This window comes from Gavialis gangeticus, unplaced genomic scaffold (genome assembly GCF_001723915.1).
Source record: "Gavialis gangeticus isolate Ggan-Ray unplaced genomic scaffold, GavGan_comp1, whole genome shotgun sequence".
NCBI lineage: Eukaryota > Metazoa > Chordata > Crocodylia > Gavialidae > Gavialis > Gavialis gangeticus.
In genome coordinates, this window is record NW_017729004.1 from 19,730,705 (window position 1) to 19,743,570 (window position 12,866).

A 12,866-nucleotide genomic window follows, 5' to 3' on the forward strand; every position below is an offset into this window, starting at 1 on the left:
CATGCTCCAACAGACTCAATTAATGAAGTCTGCTCCAATGCGTGCTAATTAGCGCGCATTGGAGCAGGCATCCAGCACATGTATAAGTGCTGATGTCTCTCCCCGCCCCACCCTCAACCCAGCAGGGTTTTGTCCAGGGCACAAAACCTGGCAGTTATATCTCTGCCCCTTGCACAGAGGCCATCAATCCATCAATACAAAGGAACTGCAAAGTAAAATAGCCTTTCATGACTCAAAGGCTACATTGCTAGGCAGGGGGTTCTGCACCTCTAAATACGAGGTGTACCCGTATGTGCCATTCCTTACACAATCCAATCAAAAGGCCCACAGGCAGGCCATGTAGCTCACCACGCTGTAAGTGCTGTGACTCAGGCCACTGGAGTAGCTCCAAATCTCCCTTTCTTGACTGTAGCTGGAAGCCACAAGACTTCATTCATCTAAGAAAAACTAAATAGCATTACAGCAAGGAGCAGCTGCACATCTGACCTTCTCAACTGAGGTGCCCTTTTGACAGGTGCATGACGCACAGCAGGATAGTGGGAAACAAGCAAACAGAAATACAGATCCCAAATACAGGAAGGATACAGAAAAATACAACTCAAAGGTCAAATGAAGAAAAGAGCATCCCATGTTGACGTGGTTGGGAAGACCCATCAGCATAATATATTTCTCTCCCACTGATGGTGGAAAATGTCGTGTGCTCTGTTTGAATATATGTTGGGATATCATTCTATCACATCACAATGCAGAGTACATGTCTTTCCCTTTAACCACAAGAAGATGCGTTTCCAGCTAATTTCCCATATCTATTATTTTAAGTATGAGTTTCTAAGGAACAGAAAGTTGGCTTCAGTATTCACTTTTAAATGAACAAATTTGTGCAATTATAAAAGCCTTTAAACAGAAACAATATGCAACAGCTCAGGACAAAACACAAAGAATAGTTCATCTAAATAATGAAACTATAAGCGAATTTTAGATAGGCAGCATGTAATTAGCCAACTGGAATTTAGCCAGGACACCACAGCTAACACCTCTGTTATCTTCAATCAACACCCATTTAATATTATAAAGTTTTTTTTAAATTAGAGTGATAATTGAAGAAAATATATCCCTACTTTACTGCTCTGATTTTTCATCATTCAAGAGCTACAGTAATACTGGATTTCTGAAGAAAAAAAGAAGTGGTGACTGCTAAATGTTAAATGATACGCTGAATAGCAATCTGTGTACCTTCTAATAGCTCTGCTGCTTTCAGCTTTTGGCTGGCTAATAGTAAATCCCTTCATGCCCATAACTGATATGTGAAAGCAGCTGCAGTATGCATTCACCCCAGATTATGTCCTTGTGGGATGCTGAGTACCTTCAACTCCCCCTGGAGTCAGTGGGATGTGAAGACACCCATAGGATGAGGCCCTGCAAGAGCTCATGCATGCACTGGTATTGGTCCATCTTACTTATCCATGCCCATGTTACTTCTGAATTCGGTGAAACAAACCCATCCCTCAGGCATAAAAGATCCATATCAAGACTGCACAAAGCCTATGTATTTTTCCCCCACAATTCAAAAAGCCAAGTGATTAAAAAAAAACAACCCAATCACAGGAAGTTCATGACTCACAGACAACCATTTCAAATAGAGGCATCCCACCTTACACAAAGCAGCACTATGGAATAAAACTTTGAGTGAGCCTCCCCTGTTTAGCAGTGTTGATAGCAAGATTAATTATCCTTCTGTTGAGATGCAGAAGCTGCCACAATGATGTGTCACCACCACTTACCAAGCAAGGTCTTATTCATCACAAGTGACAAGACTGCAGAGAAGTGAAATTCTTGTTTAATATTTGTCTCTATGCTAATGTGGTTTGAAAACAAAGTTCCCTAAAGCCGGATGAGAAGAGAGGAAAGAAAAAAATGCTTTAGCCAAAGTAAATGAGAGAAAGAATTTAAGCAATTTAATTTTTACTCATTTTACAGACCTTTTCAGATTTAATCTGCACAGCCATTAGGGATTTAACGAGGATCCGATGTTTAACTTGTTTGCCCATTTGACTTAAGACAAATCCAGCTGACAACAACAAAGCACTTTCTTTGTCCTAACCAGCACTTAATTTAAAGGGGACATGTTTACAAACAGCTTAATCTGTTTAGTATAAACACTCTTCTACATTCTTTTACCCTGTCAAAAAACTTGGAGAAATCACATGATCCCATCCCAAAGGCCAAAGCTGGACTTTTGGGCAACTTGATATGAACAATATTCCTTGGTGGTATAAATACACACTCAGCCACCAATGTTTCTGGTCTTTAAATATGCTTTTAAAAATTAGCAATAGAGAAGAACCCTTTCTTGTAGTGCTTTTATTACATATATCAATTTGCAAAAAATAGGAAGCATTTAAAATAATGACATTTGATGAACTTATGTTACCAGTAACATCCTACATTAACAATGCCTCACCATTCACAGGAAAGTTATTGAGGGAACAGCCTTATCTCTGTAGCAGTATAGTCACTTTGTACAAAATGTTCTTGCCCTTTTCAATCTGGGGTTTTCTCTGACCACAGCAAACAGGCTATTTTCTTCCAGGCAATGACCACCAGACATTCACCATTCCAGGAAATATAATACAAGTGCTATGGGGAATGGTGAATCTGTATCCATTACAATGGATACAAATCCATTTAATTGGATTCTATATTTTCTTCACCTTTTATCTCCTCCTGTAAACCAAGTTATCAGTTTATTATTATAATATATTGTGTTCTAGAAAGATGACACAGAACTGACACACAGAAGATCCAGATACTAGCATTAATTCTGTATGGTGACCTTGAGAAAGTCATTCAAGACCCAGTCCAGCAAGATATTTAACCATGTGGCTCACTTCAACCATATGAGCCATCATTACTTATGTACTGAAAGCTAGGCAGGTGTTTCAGTATTTTATTGGATAACAGTCATAACTGCCCTTTGCATTGTAGTTTCACAGCATGTAAAATGAGAGCAGGAATACTTACTCACCAATGTAAAACACATTGAGATATTCAGATGAAAAACACTAAGTGCAAAGTGTTGTTGCTGTATCCTCCCCAACCTCTATGCAGCAAGGCCAAAATGTGAGCGTGACAGGGTTTGCTCACTGATGTACAAGCCTTCATGGGCTATGCAGAAAATGCTGCCGCTAGTTCATAATCCTCCTTCCCATCAGCTTCCGTATTTTAGTTCAGAATATCTATCTGCACCATCTTCAAAAGCAAACAGAAGGAAAGAAATTATTTAAACTTTGGAAAGTATATTCAAGATGGTTTTAATGGATGATTATGTAAGAGATATTGTATTTCACTCAACAAGCTGGTTTTCTCTAGTAGTCAGACAGCTATTAATATAATACTACAACAATCAACTAATCTAGTGCTTTTCATACGAAGATTTTAAAATGAATGAAACCTTAAATGTTTTCAGAGAAATTTCCATACCAAGAACATAAGTAAACTTTATTATGGAAATGTTAAAATTATAGTTATTACATGGCTTGGTAGAGTTGGTACAGGACCCATCGCATTGTAGCTACATGGGCACATAGGTTCTTGTATACTGATGCAATCTGAGACAGGAAGAGTTAATCATGCAGCCAATTTTAGCCTGGGGTAAAATGTTTAGAAATTTTCCACACAACACCATGGAAAGAAGAGAAAGGACTCCTATGCATGGTAGCCAAGTTGAGGCAAAGATGCAAGATTTTAAGGAATTTAGTCAATAGCTTTAGCATAGGGTATACAATTGTGGAGGTAGGGACTATACAAAGGCCTTAGCACTCTTCAAAATTCTGTTATTGGGAGGACGGGAGTAGGGCCCAGTCTGATCTGCCAATCTTAGGACCTAGTTGAAATTGTGATTTTGCATTTCTTCTGAATGGTGATTTTGATGAAAAATGTGATTTACAACAAAATGACTCAATATGGCTGCTCGCTGAGTAGATCCCCAGCAAGTGGCCATATCATGGCATTTTGTTGCAACAAGATGACTGCTGCAGGCTGGGGAAAGCAATGCATTCCCCAGTCAGAAGCAAAAGCCTAGCAGCCCAGGGGAAGGGAAAAAGGGGTTACAAAAGGGACAGGGGAAGGAGAGAGCTTGGGGCTTGGTAGGGGAGAGGCTGTTTGCTCCTCTAGGTGGGAAAACTAGGGTGCAGAGGGGGCGCCTGGTGGCTGCCTTGGCAGATGGCTCTGGTACCAGGTAAGGGAAGGGCCGTTTTGCTCCTCCAAGCACAAGAAGGAGCAAACAGCCCCTGCCCTACCCGGTGCCAGGTCCATCTGCCAAAGCAGCCCTCAAGTGCCCCCAACCCCCCCACACCCCAGTTTTCCCACACAGAGGAACAAATAGCCCTCCCCTCCCCAGCACCAGGGCTTTCTGCCTAAGGCAGCCAGCAGGGATAGCAGCAGTAGCCTGACCACGTGGACAGACTGAGTGCAGGAAGCCAGCACACACACATGGGTTTTTCAGCAGCAAGCAGAAGGCTGAGGCTGCTGCGGCTGCAGTTAAATCCGGCCTTACACCTGCCCCCTCAAACAATCATGGAGCATGGGTGGGGGGGTGCCACAAAGCAGGCGTGAAAATGGTGGCCCCCCATCACAATCGGGCCATGATATTGGCAAGCTGGACCCGCAATTTAAGCCAGGCCCTACTTATGGTCAAATAATGAATCAGGAGTAGAATCTGAAATAAAAAAAATATATATGCAAAAACTTCAAAATGGTTTACAGAAGGAAAACAAAAAACACCTGACTATTGCCTTCAACAATCCTGGAAAACTGTGGTTCCCATACCTAAATTCTTACTCATATTGTATACCACAGTCCCACAAAGTAGGTGTCATACATGTTAATATCATGTCAACATAGATTTTTGCTTTCAGCAGGAATGGTTAGATTTTACTGCATGGCTTCCATAAAAATCAAATTGCATACAACCCTATAAAATCAAGTCAATCTTTAATTATAATCATAAAAATTATATTACAATAAGTGGTATTTTCAAGTTAATGGAACCATAAAAAACACTACAAAAAGGCAGCTTTTGTTAGCCTAATAACACTACTTCACTTGAAAAAACCCCCCAAAAAACCAACAGTCCTTGGCCACAGAAATAGAGGTCCACATTTTTAGTAGTGTGTTAACCTAGATTCTAAATATTCCCTCTAAATAAATGGATTTATATTACAAGATCTCTAGAGCAGGAGCCATTTTTTTTGTTTTAAATTTGTACATTACCTAGCATAATGGGTCCTTGGTCCCTGATGAGGGTTCCAAAGTCTGACAATAATATAAGTAATAAATATTATGATGGTAAAAATTAGAATACAACTCGACTACCTATTTTGTTATTGTCATTCTGTCTATCATCGTGCAAATCTAAAGGAATACCTGGCTGTGGGCCCAGAAAGTTTATGTTTAGTTTGACCAAGTTGTTCAGACTAAAAATTCAATCCCTTGTTCAATCCCTTTTCTCCTGTGAAAGTGGAAAAGAGAAATGGGATCAAGAAGATGGGGCTTACTTCTACTCCTTGCATTTGCAGAAGGTGGAAACTTTGACCCCAGTTGGAAAAAAAATAAATATTGCATTTTTTCACATCCAGCATATTTTATCCCCCCAAAAACAAGCTTCTAGAATTTGGGGGATGCATTATAAATGGAGGAAATATAGTAACAGCAGTTTCTGCCGCTTAAGCTCCTGTTAGGCAAAAGCAAAAGTAACTCTGCATGTGAACAATAAGCAGGTTTGGCTCTCTAGCTGCTGCCCCTACTCAGTTACTTTCTACAAGGAAAGATCCTTTTTTCTACATTCTGCCTTTCAAAAACAAGGTGCATATCTTATTCTGTGGCATACTGTATATGAGAAAATATGGTAGTTCCAACAAGTAACAACAGCAGGAACATCTCCTCCTTTGAGCTGATGCCAAATATTTTTTATTTTGAATTTACTAGTGAATCAACCAACTCCAAAAATTTCTTGGGATAAGGACAAGTGCAGCCAACTTTTAATGGAAGTCCTGGAGATAGAAAATTTACATTTGATTTCATTTAAGGATATTTTCAATTTTATACTAAATAAATTAATGATGAGTTTTAAGTTTTCTTCCAATTCTCTCCTACCTTTTTACATATGTAAACAGTGAGAAAGAGTTTAGGTATTCTCTGCCCTCAGAGATAGGCAGAAAAAAATGCCTCGGTATCAACCTCAGTACAGAGAAATATAAATAGTGAAATAATAAGATATGACAGACCAAACTCAATGAATGAGGCAACATTTTCAATGGGTGAAGAAATAAATCAAATATTTTCCAAATATGACTCCCCACTGCTGCTTTAGCGTGTTGAATGTCATGTAAATGAAATGGACAATCCTGAACAAAACCAAGTCCTTTTTCAATGACTGAAGATCCCTTCAGTTGAGTACGGAAAAGATAAGTAGCTCAGCAACAAATTCAGGTGAAAAGAAAATTAATTTCTGTTAAAAGTATACTTAGGGGTAAAATTCACCCCATTCACATGACCAATGCAGAATCTATATGCTGCTTAAATTTCCCTCAAACACTTTAATCTGTTTGCTCGCCCCCTATACAGGGAGGATTTTCCCACTGGAATTATACTCTAGATCAGGGCTCACCAACCTACAGCTCATGGGTCAGAGGTAGGATAGCACATGGTGGGTGGGTATTAGGACCCAGTCACAGCTGCAGCTTTTCACAGCATCTGCACTGGGAAGGTGCCCACCATCACTGTTTTTTCCCTGCAGTGGCACGGGGAGTGTCCACAACCAGCACTTTTCTCTGCAGTGGCGAGAAGCTTTGGCAACAGTGTCTTTCTCCTACTGCCATGGGGATGGGCACAGACAGTCTCCCCATGCCACAGCAGGGAAAAGTGGTGATGGTAGACACTTTCCTTCTGCAGCCACTGGGAAAGGTGGCAGCTTCAGCTGGGTCCTAGTGCCCGCCTCCTATAGACTAGCTTGCTTCTGATCTAAACTGGGGCAGTCCACCCCGCAGCCTGAAAAGGTTGCTGACCCCTGCTCTAGACTGCACCCTAACTGTCTTGTCCTAGTTTTCCTACATTCTTTATTAATATCATATCAAGAAACATATTTAAAAATGACTCGGTTTGTGCTTGAGGATACTTCTCCATAAACATCCAGAAAAACATACCACTGAAAGTTCTAGTCGCCCAAAAAATTTCCATCCACCAATAGGTGTTCTGTCAACAGACAAATACAGAGACAAAAATCAGTTTGTACAACACAGTATGCACAAATGGGCACACAAGAAAAGTTTCTCAGGAACATGCTACATGTCTTTTGGGCTCTACAGGTGCCTATACACATGCTCAGACATGTTCTAATTAGAATGTTTTGGAGCAGAGTTGATTAACTGAGTCTCCTGGAGCGTTCCAATTAGAACGCTCCAGAACGCTGCAGTCATGGGTATTCACCATCCCACATTTCAAAATGGCAACAGGGGTGCTTTAACAAAACTCATGAAATGAGCTTTATTTTAAAGCAATCTTGCAGCCATTTTGAAAATACTGAATGTATGTGATGCTGTGGCATTTTAATTATAGCAGCTTTTCGGGACCTGCTCCAACTAAAATGCTCCGCCCCCCCACTCCCCCTCCACCCCGGAGCACACATGTAGACACCCAATAATTTTGGCATGCATATAGTAGATAATGTTCATTTTGAGGTTGAAGGAATCTACATGTCTGAATGCTGGATCAGTGTTCAAAATAAATAAATAATAAATATCAAAGATCCCAAAATCTCATTACATGTAAAAGAGAACTAAACACTTGTTCTGGATGATGAGAATGTTTTTCCCCCATTACATTCAGGTTTCAACTTCAAAATGAAATGTCACTGATTCTTCAAAATCTGATTACAGAAACATTTGCTGTTGCACTTGTTAAGCATTGAGTAAACTGTGAAAATCAAAAGCCTATAATGACTACACAAGAGCTTCCATAGAGTTCCCTTGAACTCTCAGCTCAACTCCATCATATGTCTCCACATCACCTTTGCGCCCAATTTATTGTTACAACCTACTATCCACTAAACTAGGAGTGCTCAACCTCCAGCCCACAGGCAAAATCTAGCCTGCAGAGCCATGGCATCCAGCCTGCAGGGATCCCCACAGGTTGGAAAATTTAGCAGCGCATGAGCAATGGAAGCTCTCTGGCCAGATCTAGCCCTGCCTGAGACCAGTGCCATGCAGTGGAATCAGGGCCGGGCCCGCCCCCTGCAGGTCTAGATTGGGCCGGGCTACTCCCCATGCCCTCCACCCCACACATCCCAATCAGGCTGCTCTGCCTTGTCCCCCATTCCCATGGGTCTAGAGAGGGGCCAGGCAGCTCCCTGCCCCCTCCACCCACCTTCTAGATCAGAGCCAAGCCACTCCCCACCCCTAGTGGATGGACCAGGGTCAGGCTGTGCCTGCCCTCCACAGCTGAAATGAGCCCACCAGACAGATCTGGCCTGCAGCCATACCTAGCACCACCTATCTGGCCCATAGGGTGAAAAGGTTGGACATCACCACTCTAAACAGTAGCATAACTAGGGTGCATGAGGGGAGCATGAGTGCTGGGCACTGATTAAGGGTGGGGAGCACTGGAACCAAAGTTAGGGGGCAGCAGAATGGACACAACTATGCTGCTAGTTCAGCAGCTACAGGCTTGGGCTCTGTGAAACAGGGCCAGAATCAAAGCAGGAAACTCTCTGGTCCTGGCTGCTAAGGGCTTGGGAGGAAGAAGCAGGGGGTGAAGACAGGGGGCTCCCTCCCCCAGCCACTAAATTGAGAATTTTATTTCTTTGCTCAGCATGACACTTAGCAAAGGGAAACCTTCCTCCATAGCTGCTAGGACCCTATAGCTGCACTGACTTTACCCGACTGCTTCCCCCTCTCCGTGCAATTGGAGTCCAGAGCTTCCAGGACCTGAGAACTCCCTTGACTTCATTCACTGGGTACTGGACACCACCCGGAGCCCAGAGCTGCCCATGGCACAAACCCTACCAGTATGCCTCTGGGTATCTCCCTCCTCCTCCTTTGCCCAGGGTGCCAAAGAAGCCAGCTATGCCTCTGCCTCTAAAATACATCTGAAGTTAGTGCAGTGAATTACTGATCATTCATAGCAACTATTTGTCACTCCTTTCATGCTGTAATGAATTTATTTTAAATATCTTTGTTAATTCTTACAAATTTCCACCTATCATTTTTTGCAGGAAAAAGCAAGCTAACAGTTATGTAGCCTTTTGTTGACCACAGCTTATTACCACTGTGGAGCTAATCATCCATTGCTTTAAAGTGCATTGCAAATTTGTTTGGAAGTTGGGTTAGAGGTAGAATCACAGGGTTGAAGGGAACTCGAGCATCATCTGGTCAAACCCCTTGTACAAATGTAGGACAACTTCTAAAAACCAGATATGCAATGAGCAGGGTTTGCATCCTAGGCAAACCCTGAAGAAAAGTGGAGGAGAGGGGAGTTTTACCTACTCTGGAAACTCAAAAACAGTCCCAGATGCTGCTGCAGCATGGTCTACATACCCTGGTTTGTTGCTCCTACAGCAGCAGCAAAACGTCCACGTGACTGCAACAGCAACGCTGTAGAGCTGCTTCTGTGGATTCTTCAAGGGTGGAGGTGCCAGTCTGGTGAGCAACCTAAGGTCACCTAGGGCTGGGGCTGGTGCTCTGCTCATCCACCCCAGTTATGCTACTGCCTAAAACATCCCCGGTCCAATGCTTGTGCAGCCTCCTCTTGAAAATCCCTGAGAAAGGAGATTTTACAACTTCCTTTAGCAGTCTGTTCTACTATCTTACTCTTCTAACAATAAATAGTATTTTTTCCCTGAGATATAAACTATACCTACTTTGCTGCAACTTAAAACAATTGCTTTTCATCCTACCCCCTGTAACAAAGGTAGAAAAGCAGTGATTACAATTAGAATTTCCCTCTTTGGGCTCTTTATAGGTAGATTCCAACAAGGACATGAAAAGGAAGGAAGGATAGGCAGAATAGCTACTGCAGCCAAAAATGGATGCCTCATGCTAAGTAAAATTAAAGAAGAAAAAAATGTTGGCATGTCTACGTGGTAAACTTACTGCACCAGGCAGCACCACTCTCAAACATGCTGTCTGCATGTGCTGCTTCTCGAACAGGATGTTTAGCAGCATCCACTTGATGCCCAGACAGATTAATTAGCACTACTGAGTGACAGACATAATTAACCCACCCATGGTGCCAAGCAGATGCAGTTATAACTGCTTCTGGTTCAGGAGACAGTTGGGTCATACTTACATTTATTTTAAAAAATTTTTTTTTTTTTCATAAAAGGGCTGTCCACCATATCACCATTGTGCACTGCAGGAATGCAACCTTCCCTTGCCAAACAGAGACTATATAAGACAACCAATAGCTCAGTCTAGAGAGGAAAATGAGAACAGGAAATATTCAAACTAAAACACCTATGAGGCAGATAAATATGGCAGGGTCCAACTAGAAGGAGAATGATTCCAATGAGGTACAAAGAGATAAACGCAACAGGTAAACTATAAAAAGAGGTACAGGTAACCAAGGATATAAAAATACACCATTGGGCCTGATTCTTATTTATACCATAGACTCCTAAACCTATTCTGGCAGTGTAAAGTGGCTGTGTAATGGAAGAATTCAGGCTTCATGTAAGCTGGGGTGAAATCGTAGCCCTGCTGCAGTGAGTGACAACACTCCCACTGCTGTCAACAAGGCCAACATTTCAACCACATTATTCAATAGTTTAATGGTTTACCAATAAGTTGGTTGAATACAGAAAAAGAAAGAGGCAATCTACCAACATCCCAAAGAATATTTCAGATAAGCCAGATCTATCATTCTTTTTATTTACTCTTCACAAGTATTTACCTGCAGAGATTTTCATTTATATGAACATATTATTTATTAAATGTATATCCCACCATGTACAAAAGGCTCAGATCGACATGACTGTATTCAGATTTTCATATTTAAATCTGAACCACAGAGTCTGTGCATGAACAGAATGATTTACTAGTCATTTGTTATCCTCCTATCTAAAAATTGTCAATCATCTAATCAGAAAGCAGAAACTATACCAAAAAAGATCTATGAATAAATAGTAATGGAAAGCAGATATACTAAGTGTAGGGCCCATGAGAAATGCAAAAATGATGGGTCCCAAACAGTTTGGGAAATACTTATGAAAAACACATTTGTAGAAATGAAAATTGGTTTACAAATGTTATTTAAAAAGAGCCTCATTTCAATACATACATTTGCAAATAATTTAATCAACTCTACTTGCCATCAAAGCAAATATTTTAAAAGAGAAGTAAACACCTTTTTTTTTTTCTTTTCTTACTTAGTAAAGTCAGAGAGATGGGAATCTGCCTTCTAGTGACCACTACATTTTCTGAGACTCACCATCCACCATAAGTTCCTCTCTGGTCAAACTTTAAGTACCACCCGTTAAGTCCACTGGCTGAATCTTTACACAAGGAGTCAGCAACATTTTGCAGTGTGGGTACAGGAATGACCCAGCTTGAGTCACAGACAGGTGAGCATCAGGACCCAGTCACCATTAGTTCTCCCACTGGTTAGCTCCAGCACAGCATGGTAGAAACCTCCCCCAGTAAGAGCCCATGCCACCTGACTGTGTCTGTCGCTAGAAATCCATTGTTTAAAGGTCCTTTTTAAAAATTGAGATAGGTGAAAGTCTAGTCCTTCCAATGAGCTCAAAACATTCAATTCAGATACTAATGTTGTAGAAAAAAAATTTAAAGTTGTATACTCAGACATGACTATGTTAATCTCGACAGAAAAAGAGAGATGCCCATTGCAGAATTAACTAAATGCAATGTATGCCAAATTTACATTGGTGTGATTGGATTCAACTTCAAGGTAGGATATGGAATACCATTTTTAGGCTGACTTCTCACATGAGCTGCGCTAAGAATTGATGTTCAATTGGCAATGAAAGATTCCTTCAGACTTCCTTGTACTTTATCCTGTATCAAAGTGTGATGACTGCCTTCACCTGCTATTGCTATGTTAATCATTTAAAAGTTGATCAAACATATCTGAACTGGAGTACAAGAGCAACAACAGACTGAGATGGACACTGTCATCCAGGAAAAGGGCTTCACGCGCTATTTGTTCAGCACTTGTCACCTTTGGCTCACAATACCCATGTGCACCTTTCTTTTTTTATTATGACAACACTGCAATCTAGTAGCTTTCATTCTTGAAAGCTTGATGAAAATGTGTGATGATTTTTTGAAATATGAGAAGAAACTGCTTACCTTTGGGAAGACATTAGCTTTGATGCTTGTGTAAAAATGCATGGAATGCATCTAAACGCAATTAAGGAATCTCTGGAGTATCACTTAACCTCTTACAAATGCTTCCTGGCCTATTGTAAAGATAGGTGATACTGTCTTTTAACAGGAGGGCAAGGAGCAGGAAGAGCTATACTGAAAAGTACTTCTCAGAAGAAGATAGGCTGAAGAGTTCCTGCAGAGAAGAGGTGAGAACTGATATTGAACTATAACATTATACCAAGGGGATATCACTGCTTTAGGGCCTGGTATGGGACACTAATGCAGGTAAAAGCCCTAATGAAGCTAGTGAAAAGCTTTGCTTCTCTGAAAAATATTTAATCCAGCCCAGAGGGAAGAGGAATGGGAGGGTTGGTACAGAGCGATCAAAACAATTTTTAATTTTTACTTGTGATTTTTATCATAAAACAATGCTGGATCTTAATGTACTTTAACAGATGAGAAAGTGCTGCGTAAAAAAAAAAAAAAAAA

General features: G+C 41.0%; 1 long non-coding RNA gene across 1 annotated transcript in view; it reads right to left on the reverse strand.

Annotated features, from left to right (window-relative positions):
- Window positions 1-2,933: 2,933 nt before the first annotated feature.
- Window positions 2,934-12,866, reverse strand: part of LOC109291237 — a 47,808-nt gene continuing 37,875 nt past the window's right edge. Inside the window, exon 2 of the long non-coding RNA XR_002095782.1 lies at window positions 2,934-3,249. This is a non-coding gene — a long non-coding RNA (uncharacterized LOC109291237). The remainder of the gene's footprint in view (window positions 3,250-12,866) is intronic.